Below are 12,837 nucleotides of genomic sequence, written 5' to 3'. Positions count from 1 at the left end.
GTTTTGGCTTGACGAAACGCATACTACAAGTTGGATGTAGTTGCATAGGTCAAAATATAACAGGACTGAAAAATCTTATGTGTTAACTACATGAAAGATTTGTCCAGCATGACGCCTGTTGGAAGGGAACACAGCATGCTGTTTTTATTCGAGGAGATCAAATCTGATAGTGTCCGACAAATGTAGACGCAGGAACAAAACACACGTTTGAGCTTTATCTGATCCAACTTTATAATCGGGTTTTGGATCATCCGACAAAATCTTACACTGTTGTGTGGTGTTGCATGACAAGATCAGAGAAAATCTGACCCACAAAAAGTGATCAAAATCTTCTGTGGCGTTTAGCCCCAAGCTGCCTCAAGTTGCTTTAATACCACACAACAATTTTCTGTGTATCACAACTGTATTTCGACCAAGGCACAAGATCTATTAGTTCCTTGTAATGCACCATACATCACAAGGTATATCATTTACCACAACATGAGAAATATAATCTTTTTTGCCCCACATAGAGCTCTGTGTAGGGTTGCCAACTGGCCGTTATTTTACCAGCCTGGCTTGCAAAATGATGCTTGATGCCAATGTTATAATTAGGAGAAATATGGCAAAACTATAGGAAGGCCTACTAGACTAGGATCATTTGCAATTCTTCATTACCCTAAAGATGGGCATATATATTAACATTGGACATTATCATTACTGGGGATAGAAACCAATCAGACCTTTGAATTTGTTTTCAAACTTGTAGGTGACTGTTCAAATCTAATTGCTGATTATCACCGGTAAGGTTTGTCTCCAATGTAAATAAATAAGCCCGGTATGTAATGTGAGCCTCTCAAAAAGTAGCAGTTGTATGTTTTCATTAGGACTTTTTATTATAGTTTCAGCAATAATACCTTTAATATATATTTTATTTTGTACAGGCTCAATATCCACTGTAATTTCGTTAATTTTCCTACAACCATACTACAGGCAGCTTTGATTCTCAAGGAATGTAATGTTTATTCGGGGCCTAGCAAGTAGCCCATACGCCTTACTTGATGCTTAGAGAAAGGACTCCATAGGGAGTTTATATAACATCGAGCATTCGCGTGATTGTACATTAGCGAAGTGTCTCAGGGAGCAAAAATACACGTAGTTTAAAAGCGCAGTTTTCGTGACGTTTCATATTAGAATACGCAGGCGGCGCTTCTTACACGCATCTGGGGAAACGTATACGCGGCCAGTAGTCCCTTATTTTTTTTATACTGTCACGGTCACTACACACACATTTCTTAACGACTAGTGTGTCCACATATATATTAGGCGGTAGTACAGCGTACAGCCTGTCTCTTAGCAACGACTATCGGCGTAATATTGTGTAATAGAGAGGCGAACTACTTCGTCTCTTCTATAAGGTGGCTACGTAACGCGTCACTCCATTTATAAACGTGTTGTCGTCGTGACGTCACATTCTTGCGATAAGTTAGACGAGACTTGTGACGTCGGCTTAGCTTTGAGGCAGGAGTCAAGGAGCTGGCTTCTAAAGGGTTTGCGGGACGTTTAAGCAGAGATCCGGGACTGTGGCATTTGGTAAGAAAATCGGGACTGTTGTGCGGTGTGGGGACGTTTGAGAATGAATGGGTTTGCGCGCTCTGTTAGCAAATCGGGATTGACCCGCGAAAAGCGGCGCTGTTAGGCGGTATGGCCTAGGCGGGGGCTCTGGGAAATGTTTGTGGAACAAACTGATGATGTCACAAAACCACAGGGATTCTACAGGAGGAAGAGTAGTTTTTTATCTAAAATTTCTTTTTTTCATGTAGTATCGGATAGATTAAAGTTTCCTAGTGGGATTTAGCGCAGCCTATGGGCCCCAGAACGCATACGCATCATGTACGGCCTGCAGTGCAGCCTATGTGTGTAATGGGGGAGTATAAAATAAACAGGTAGGCCTCGTTACATGTTGTCCTCTGCAAACATTACTGATTCCTCTCGGGTTTCTTGACTTTTATGCTAGGATTTCCTAGTAGGTTACATTTATATTAACGTTTAATAGCGCGTAGACCAGTTTTTATATTTTATGGATTTGCAATAATTTATTCTGTTTTAGGTTCTCCCCAGTTTGCACTGCTAGGGTCTAGTTTATCCTAGCAACCGAGCTATGGTTTGAATGAGAGACTGGAAGATAATTAGGAGAGGGCCTGCTCACCATGCGATTGTTGGTTTTCTGCCTTAGTGAGCCCTGTTTGAAAGCTGCGCCAGACAGATGAAGGCAAATAATTCAAGCACTATCCTAAAAAAACATGAATTACATGATGAATTAATTATATATGACATTCCATAGTATACTATAAGCTAATTTGAAGATGAGCTACTCCTTAAAAAGTTTAGTTCAAAGTTTAGTTTAAAATAATGCATCATACTTAGGAAGAGATTATAGCGTAATACTCTGTTTTGCACTGAAAAGTGTTATTTAATAGCAGAGTATTACGCTATAATCTCTTCCTAAGTATGATGCATTATTTTAAACTACTCATGCCACTTAATTTTTTTTTTTACTTTGTGTTGTGTTCAGGCTTGTCACATACCCCTTAATAAGTTTTGTTTTTTTCTTCTGTTTTTCCCAGAAGCAGCACTATCGGAATCATTTGACTTGTTATTGCCTGAAAATATTGCCAAGGTAAGCAAACTGGTGTTGTGTGTTTTTGTGTAGTCTTTAAATTAGAACCATTGTGTTGTCTCATCATTTATGTAAACTGTAAATGCAAAAGTTTGCTAGGTATTATTTTACACTTAAGATATTATAAATGTAAGTTTTGCTGAGAACTTTCTAACACTTATGTGCAATATGGTAAATAGAATTGTAATGCAAAATTGTTTCACATTTTGCATTTTAGATAAGGTAAATGGTAAGTTTACTACGGTATTTTTTAATATATTTAGGTACAATATTGCAACAGACACTGCAATGTTAAGATTGGAATCACTCCATTTAATGCTAATAGATACTGAAATTATCAGGTTTGTTAAGCTATTTTTACATTTATATTTATGATTAGTTAATAATATCTGCCATAAATGTTAAGTTTGGTAAGTACCTATCTTTATTTTAGTTAATAAGATTTTGTGATTATTGTATAGGACCCGTTATCCAGAATGCTCGGGACCAAGGGTATTCCGGATAAGGGGTCTTTCCATAATTTGGATCACCATACCTTAAGTCTACTAAAAAATTAACAAAATATTAATTAAACCCAATAGGATTGTTTTGCATCCAATATGGATTATTTATATCTTAGTTGGGATCAATTACAAGTTACTCTTTCTACAGAGAAAAAGGAAATCAGTTTTAAAATTCTAAATTATTTGATTAAAATGGAGTCTATGGGAGACAGGCTTTCCGTAATTCGGAGCTTTCTGGATAAGGGATCCCATACCTGTACTTGTTGTTATCGTCTTAAGTTTTTTTTTTTTTTTGTCTGCAAAGAAGGCATTTCAGTAAGGATGTACATGGTACATTGTGTATATGACAATAAAGCTGAACTGAACTCATTTAGGATCTTGTGTCCAGTATGCCTGTCAATCGTAAAATAACCCTTTGATCTTATTTGAACCAAAACCTTTTGTCTAGGGTGACCAGATCACTTGAATTCAGGGGCACGTCTAGAAAATTTAGCCAGCAGAGCTAAACCGATTGCAGTTTCATTGAAATATAATCAGCACTGCTCTACTGTGTACAGAATGTACAAAATAGACCTCCAAGGGTCAGTTTTGTGCTGGCACATACCTGTAGTCCCAAAAAGAAGTGCAGTTTGGAGGGGGTAATGTGTACAATCGCTGCGGGGTGCCAAAATGTTAGGCACCATTGAGTGATTGTAATATCTTATCTTATACCCTGGGCTGGTGCTTGATAACTGCACCAGGCCGGGGTAGCTGGCGAGAGAGCAGATCATCTTCCTTCTTCTGTCTTTACTGTGCATGTGAAAGCGATGCAGAGTGAAAAGCCAAACTTCAACAAAAAAAAGCATGCATTTTCACTCTTCTGTGCATGCGTCGGCCCCCGGATTCCGAAGATAGATGAGAGGGTCGCTTGTTTACAACTACACCGGGTTGGTGTGGTTTTCTCCTAATAGGGATATAAGGTAAGCGGTTACAATTACTGGTGGGTGCCTAACCGTTTGGCAACCTGCAGTGATTTTTACCTTCTCCTTTACAATAATAAACTTAAATTAGCCTTCTGCAATAGTTACAGCAGAACTCAATATCTTTCAGGAATATAGGTTGTCACGTGTAGATCTGAAGTTTTTACTTCTTAGCTTATTTGCATTGACTCTAGGAGCTCCAATGGCTTTTACTCATGGTACAAATTGGGACTAATATTGAGAAGAGTGTGCTTATTCGTACGTTCTTGTATGGATCTTCAGTTTCATAATGTATGCTGTTTTTTTGGCTTATATCTTAATAAGGCTACAGAAATAGTTGTTGCTCTGGTTAGAGAGGATGTTCATCTTGGAACTTTGTTTTCATTATTTTTACCTAATTGCTGCAGCTGGCTTTTCTGTTTGCTGTTTATTTGCTGAAATGATCCATGCAATAAAGCTGTGGCTCTAACTACAATTGACCGTTTTCTATCAAGTCCACAAAAAGAAATTGTCATTTATGTTACTGTTTATTAATGGAGAAGAGTGATACTGATAGCCCCTTCATTGTCATAGCATGGTTTACTCATGACTCCTGTGCTTGTTTTAGACCAGGGATCCCCAAACTTTTTTTTACCCGTGAGCCACACTCAAGTGTAAAGAGTTGGGGAGCAACACAAGTGTGAAAAATGTTCATGAGGGTGCTAAATAAGGGCTGTGATTGGCTATTTGGTAGCTCTTTTGTTGACTGGCAGCCTTAATGAGTCTCTGGCAGTACAACTGCTTTTTATGCAACCAAGACTTGCCTCCAAGCCAGGAATTCAAAAATAATCACCTGCTTTGAGGCCACTGGGAGCAACATCCAAGGGGTTGGTGAGCAACATGTTGCTCACGAACCACTGGTTGGGGATCACTGTTTTAGACAGACAATAATAACTGTAGGGGACGCTTTTTACATTAGTTACTATTTTGGTAGCAGCATGGTATTGTAGGTGTAGCTGTTCATCTGTTTGTGGTGCAGTTGTTTCTGCTCAATGGATTTTTTTTCCCCAGTGCTGGAACAAAAAGTATTACTTTAAACCACAGCTGTTCTGCCTTGATGAATGAATCACATTTGTATAGCTTCTTGCAGCTGTTGCCTAATGCTGATTGAAAGGGGACATGCAATGTAAAAAGTATATTTGGTGAGTGAACATCTTAAAAGTAGTTCAAGTGAAGATGACATGGTTTGCATTTGCAGCTATTAGAAATGCCTTTTTGTATTTAAGGGAAAACCTATACCCTTGACCACTGTGTCTAAAAAGAAAGCCACTGTATGTGGTGCATATTATTGGTGTACATTTTCTGTGCAATAAAATATTACATTAAACTTGATATTATGTAGACCTTTCATTAAATTCTCTCTAGTTCTACAGATTTTTGGAATGTTTTACTTTATATAAGCTATGCTGTGTAGCACCTCGGCATAACATGATATATATATATATATATATTTATTTTTTTAAACTCTTAAGGGGCACATTTATCAAAGTACGATTGTTTCCGAATACAAAGTTTCGGATTCATTAAAGCTTCGTTATCCTGACTTTCCTTGGGCCAGGTTGGAGCTGAATAGTGCCATTGAGTCCTATGGGAGGCTTCCAAAAACATGCACTGAAGAATCAAAGTCAGAAAGGTTTTCCCACTGTTTACGATTGTTCAGATAAGAAAATTTTGACTTCGGATCTCCAATACGATATTGTGACTATTACCATTTTTTCGTAAGCATTTTCATGACAATTTCTGATGATCGGAAATATCGTATGTAATCCGAATATTACCCATTTCGGGATTTGAACTCGTACTTTGTGGAATCTGCCCCTGAGGGTTTACTTTGAGCTATACTTTTTTTAAATAAAGAAAGACAGTTTGCAGTTGGTCCTAAATTTTTTTTTTTTTTACCTCCCTTATCCAGAAAGCTACAAATTATAGAAAGGCCATCTCTCAGTTAATTTTAAACAAAAATAATTCTAGTTTTTAAAAATGATTTCCTTTTTTCTTTCTAAAAATAAAACCTGAACTTGTGCTTGATCCTAACTCAGCTAGTATATTTGTGGCAAACAATCTTATTGGGTTTTGCTTAGTTGCATGTCAACCCAAAAAATATATTTTTTCATAATTCTAAGCAATTTTCCAATATGAAATAATTAAAAATTTGTAGATGTAATGTCTATTGAAAGCAGCATTTGCTGCAATGTTGCAACTGTCAGTCTCCTCCAGCAAGTTAAGTCTCAGTCTGCTGCTTGTGTTACATTGTTTCAACAGTCAGAGCCACCAGGTCAGAGAATAGAAAAGGACAGGCAATTGCTTTTTATAGCAATTATATATACAAATAACAAAAAAATTATTACAAATTTGTAATAAATGTATATTGCAAAGCTGCTTAGAATTTTATTTTCTTTTATTAGGCAAAAAATTATATTTTGCGTTGCTTTGACCTTTAAGATATGGAGATCCAAATTATGGGAAAATGCCTTATCCAGGTCCCAAGCAGCACAGATACTAGATTCAACACCTGTAATACAGAAGCAAAACCAGTAAAATTGTAGACATAGAGAGCAATAGTTACTGCTGGGTCAAGTGACCCCCATTTAAAACCTGGAAAGAGGCAGAGGAAATGTCATTCTAAACCTATATACAAAAAAAATGAAGACCAGTCGAAAAGTTGCAAACATTCTGTAACATACTAAAAGATAACTTGATTACCCCTTAAAGCGCACTGCTGTTGAAGTCATTAGTAATTCAGGCGTGTTGACTGACTAAGCAGTCCTTTGATAGGTAAATCTGAGACATGATGGCTTGACCCCCTGAAGGGATGTGCTTGCATAATGATTTACAGACCAGAGTTAAGAGGCAGTTTATTTATCTTTTATTAAAAAGAAAAAAAATGCCGTCACCATGCATCGTTCCCACTAAAATTTGATCTGATTTTTAATCTAGGAAAAGTAGGGATGTGTTTGTATAATTTAATCAAACCTTATTTTGAGGCTTTGAGTAATAGTATTCTGTGGTTCACGGAAGAGATGCGACAGTCATACGACAGTTCATCTGTATGGAGCATTATGGTAATAGGTCACTGCCGGATTGCTGGAAATCGGTCCAAGCTAAGAATGTAATCTGCCGATGTACCTTCTCAACAGGTGAACAGTATATTGATAGATGTTAAAGTGAGAGAAGCCACTGCTCTATTTTAATCCCATATATATATATAATATATATATATATATATATATATATATATATATGGGATCTATTATCTTGAATGTCTTGCTGCAGTTTGGGGAACCATTCTTTAAAGCTACAAAACATTTAAATGGTTAAAAAGTTGGACACTAGTTTGACTTCAAGTAAAAAGTACTGTTTTATTATAACAAAAGATGGAAATAAAAAAAAAATAAAATAAGACTAAGAAAAATTGCACTTATTTTGGAACTTTCTGCATAATGTGTTTCTGTTTAATAAATCCCTTGCCTGTATGCTTGTTTGGGCTGACCTTTCCCTACTCTGCAGATGGCACAAAGACAATTCTTTTAATACTGCAGTAAAATACAGTGTTCAACTGCAATATGATAAGAGACAGAGGAGGAAGTAGTTGCCTGTCCCAAACCACTTTAGCATTTATTGCTCAGTATTACCGGTATGTGTTCTCTCTAACTACTTACTGTGTATAAACTTGCATAAATGTAAAGTTTGAAGTTACTCAAGATCAGTCCTCATATGGTTCCACTCTGTCACATTTATACATCTGTTGCTCCCTTATAATAACAATGCACTTCATCATAGGACACCTGCCTGAGCTTTCTGCTTTAAAATGTTTAACTGTACATAATTAATTTGATATTACTTAATTACCCATAGACAGAAATGAAAGTCCCTATAGAGTACATTTTATGACTGGACTTGGACATGTATGATAGTACAGTAGTTGTCACACTGAAGTAATGTTTGAATAAATCATCCCTTTGGCTTATGTCAAGAATAATTCTGAGTTCACATAATTCTAGTTCTGATTCCAAGAGAAGCCTATTTCTGTATGGGGAATACGCAGATTGCAGGATACACTACTTTGTGCATTTCTAATCACTTTGTTGTTGCTTGATCGCACCATGATTTTTGCCATCTTAGAGTTACATTTAATTTGGTTATATTTTTGAAAATGACAGCTAAAGTATAGGGTATGTCAATTCTACGGAAGTGAACAGTTAGTTAATAGTTAATATTACGCCTTTGGATATGATTACATGAATCCCTGCAAATGCTTAACAGGTGCTGGGGATTAACCCTAAGGAACTGCTGTTACATTGCAGGACTGATCCAGCTAAGACCATACATGATAAATATTAGACAATTACTTTTTGCCTGTGGTTTTTGTTGCGTAGCATACTGGTGAAGCCAGTGTATAGTTACAGTCAAGTTGATATTACTTTTTTGGGTTTAGATACAATGCCAGAAATAGTTTCTGTAAAGAAATACATTATCGGCTAAATAAAACTATCACCATAGGTCTGTGTTAAAATATGTGATGTGTACTCTTCATCAATTTCTCTTCATTTAACTTAAAACATGGGCAAGACTAATTCTCATTAGGTGATTTTGTTTTTATGTTTGAACTTGCAATATTAATACCCATTTCAATATCATGTCTCATTTTAGTCTTGTCACAAGTTATTACAGTTTGTATTACAGTTGTCCTGTTTCCAAGCTAGCTCCAAAACAGCACTCTTGGCTTTGGGCTTTAATATAGAGGTGTAAAGTTCTCTCAATGACAGCTGCAAGTATTCATTGCCAGACCTAAAGCACTGTAAATCCCATATGGAAAGTGTTTGTCCCTTTACGGCAGCACAGACCGCATCCCTCTGTAGGTATTGCTTTAACTGTCCAAGTGCATAGCAGCTGTCTTTCTGTATAACATTGTCAGTTTTCATAGCCTCTGATGTAATGGATGATTTCACAGTCATACTGCAGTAATGTTCCTTCAGTATATTCATAAGGATATAGCACATGTGCATGATGGTGGGAAGGATCTTTGAAAAATAACGGGATATGAGCATATGTCGTCTGTTCTTCTGTATTGTTGCTTGGGTTTTTATAATACTTAAGTACTACTGAGTGCTAATCTTAGATCTTGTGATGACTAAAACCATCTCATTTTTAATAAATGTACGTTGGAAAGTAGTAAGTAGTCTTATAAAGTTGTTTGTACATAAAATTGCAGTTTAAGGCCATATTTGTTTGTATTACCAGGTTTTTAATCAACTGGCTTGCAGTTATTTTAGGGGTCAGCTAGGCGTACAGAGAACATAAATAGCCAGGCAATTGCAGTTTATTTATGAATAAAACAATTGAATGTGTTATGTATATTGGAAATTTGCTTAGAACTACTTTTTCTTTCACTTGGCAAAAAAAAACTTGTTGGGTAGAGGTCCCTTTGGTGCACAATTTTTTATTTGTTTTTTTTTTTTTTTTTTTTAGACCAATGTCTTATAATTACGCCCAGGCTTTATTTGTTAACAGCTTAATGCTTAGCATCATTATGGTAGGAAATTAAGTCATTTTTCCTCTCTGGAACTTAATGTAATCCTTCCATTTTTTTATGTGCCTGAAAGAATGAATACAAAATAAAAAAAAAAAAAAAAAATTGACTGCCTCTTTAAAGGAGAAGGAAAGGTTGAAATCACTTTGGGGTACCAAATGTTAGGCAACCCCCCCCCCCCCCCCCAGTAATTGTATTTACTTACCTGATACTTCGTGCTCAGAAAACTGAACCAGCCAGGGTTCTTCTCAAAGAGCACCACAGAGCTTTCCTCTTCCTGCTTCTTTATTGCATGTGGCGCATTTGTCAGCCCTGGAATAGAGGAAAAAAAGCAAATAGTACAAGAATATTACTCTGTGGTCCACACAGAAGGACCCAGGGCCATAGCACTTTTCTGCTAACCGGAGTATGGGCTCAGGGTATAAGGAAAGTAAATGCAGTCACTGGGGAGTGCCTAACTTCTTGGCACCCCCTCCAGTGATTTTACCTTTCCCTTAAGCCAGGGGTGGGCAAACTACAGCCCGTGGGCCATATCTGGCCCATTGCTCTTTTTAATCCGGCCTGCCGATTCCGAAAGTCTCATCACGTGAGCAGAAACGGTGTACCGCTGGCCTGGCCCGTCTGTAAGTCAATGTGGCCTCTGGGCCAAAAAGTTTGCCCACCCCTGCCTTAAGCCTTCATATTTGCAGTATATTATGTACCATTGTATGCTAGTTGTGTGTTTTTTTTTGTTTGTTAAATCATCGCATTGTAAGTTTTAATGTGAGTCCTGCTTTAACACGGCTGAAATTTCTTGTTTCTTTCTTTGCCTAGATAACAGCGATCGTAAAAACATCACTGCTATAGGCAGGACTATTCAACTATTTAAAGATCCACAAGTCAGAATAAGGTAACTTCTTTTATATCTATATCTTATATTCAGTATTTTCAGAGAAGAGCAATAGGGCATTGTAGGAAAATGATTGATTTCTGTTAAAGACAGAGCGTTCAATTTAGAGAAGTGCAAGAGAAACCTAACCAACCACTCATTATATTTTGTGTTAATAGTACTGCGTTGGCTAATGGGAAACATGGGCAGGGGGAAGATTAGCAATGGTCACTTAATTTATGCCTCTACAGGACTATAGGAAGAAAACATAACATATAGAACATAATTTGCCAATAAATAGTTTATTTGTAGGTGTTCAATCATCAGATGCAGAAATATTTTCACTTTTTGATATTACTTGTCCTTTAATTGAGTTGCCAAATCTTGAAAGGGAACATAAAAAGATTAGCCCTAGGTTGCCATGTGTAAGCTTGTTGATATTTTGCATCAGTGATTCAGAATGAGCATTATTTTCTGAATGTGTAGACTGGTACAAAAAGCCTTTGCTGCGCTGAGTGCTGTTCATATTCACTTTCTGTTCAATCATCTAGCAAACTTGCCAACAACAAAGACAGCTGTTTGCTTTCATGCATGTTATCTGTTTAATTAAACTAGTATTTATAGGTTAAGTATCCACTCATGGCTGGAATGAATGTGATGGGAAATTAACACCTTCTCTTGTTCATGGATAACTGGCAGCAAATTCTTTATGCTTTCCAAAATGTAATTTTAAGTTTGAAATTAAAAATATGCCAATGCTGTGAATTGGGGTTTATGTTGGATAGTTATTTGTCTGTATGGCTTTAACATGACTAGTTCTTTTTATAATGCTTTGAACTCTTAATGTACACTGCACTGATTTATAAAATGGCTCTGAGCCAGTTGTACATTGGTAAAGGGGCATGATTATTTGTGGACATACATAAAGTGACAGGAAGACGTGTGTGTGTTTGTAGCAAACCCAGGTATTTGGAAAACACAACTATAATAAAGATAAATTAATTATCACAGTTGTACCACTCCAATATAAAGAAGTTAGAAGTGGAAATTAATTATGGATATAAAATATTTTTTTTTTTTTTTTGCAAGTGCCATTTAAAACCACCATTTCATTAAAATAAAGGTGGAGGAAGGGTTATTACAGCTCCTAACCACTGCATGGCAGATATAGGAAATACAGAAATAGGGGCACATTTATCAAAGTACGAATGCTTCCGAATATTTTTGTGAATGAGCAAAAAAGAAAGAAAAATCTTTTCATTAAAACATAATTTTTTCAGTTAATTCATGATTTTTTTTTCTTAATATTTATAATAAATTCTATAATCACCCACCATGTATTTGTACAGAGTATTTAACACTGTAAGGGCTCTGGCACACGGGGAGATTAGTCGCCCGCGGCAAAACTCCCTGTTCGCGGGCGACTAATCTCCCTGGATTGCCATCCCACCGGCGAAAATGTAAATTGCCGGTTGGATGGCATGCGCGGCGGCGCGATTTCACTGAGATTGCGCAGGTTGCCTCTAGAGGCCATGCCATCCCACCGGCGATTTACATTGCCAGAGCCCTAAACCTTGTGTATCATTAGTCTAGTCTAATCTCATCTCTGATAACCTCTAACAACCAAGACATTGTCATGCTGAGAACATACTCCGGCTTATCGAGCATTACAGTTAAATGCAGTTTTGTGGGGGTTTTTTGTTTGTTTTTTCTTCCAGTTAAGCAAGGAAAGTGCAGAACCCTCTGACTTTTTGGCTTTGGTCAGTCATGGAAGCTGTATTGTTTCTTCTCTCTGTACTTTATTGTGCAGCCATGCAGTAAATTTTGTCATTTATACATTAAATAATGAAGCAAGCTTAGAGGCACAGCATTTTTGAAAACAATGGCAAATGCTTCTGACAGATGCAAGGGACCTGGGAGAATTCATGGTTGATAGGATAAGAATTGAAGTTGGGAAACAAAGTGGGAAAGCTAAGGAAAACCTAATAGATGGAGAGTTATTGTGCTGGGGGGAAAAAAAGCCAGAATTTTCAAAGATCAATCTTTGTGATAACTAAGGCATAACACCTTTACTCTAATTACCTGAAAAATTATACACTAGAGATAGGGTAGTGTTTGCTCATTTGTTGACCTGTACAAATTGCTAACGCCAAACAACGTACACTGGCATATGTTGTGGACTAATTAAACATGATAGTGCTTCCCCTTTATTTAAGAAACTTTATATCTGGGTGATATATTTGTACTCTGCAACACTACAAAATAAAGGGATGTATCAC

General features: G+C 36.8%; 1 protein-coding gene across 7 annotated transcripts in view; it reads left to right on the top strand.

The window, feature by feature from the left end:
* The first annotated feature begins 1,438 nt into the window (after positions 1 to 1,438).
* Positions 1,439 to 12,837, top strand: part of thrap3 (thyroid hormone receptor associated protein 3) — a 37,670-nt gene continuing 26,271 nt past the window's right edge. For 5 of the 7 annotated variants that reach the window (XM_012956630.2, XM_012956633.2, XM_012956632.2 and 2 more), the window contains exons 1-3: positions 1,439 to 1,572; positions 2,607 to 2,659; positions 10,504 to 10,579. The gene's annotated coding sequence lies outside the window, so the exon portion shown is untranslated. 7 annotated transcript variants of the gene reach the window in all.

Source organism: Xenopus tropicalis, chromosome 2, assembly GCF_000004195.4.
Source record: "Xenopus tropicalis strain Nigerian chromosome 2, UCB_Xtro_10.0, whole genome shotgun sequence".
Taxonomy (NCBI): Eukaryota; Metazoa; Chordata; class Amphibia; order Anura; family Pipidae; genus Xenopus; species Xenopus tropicalis.
This window is presented reverse-complemented; position numbering and strand designations above follow the sequence as displayed.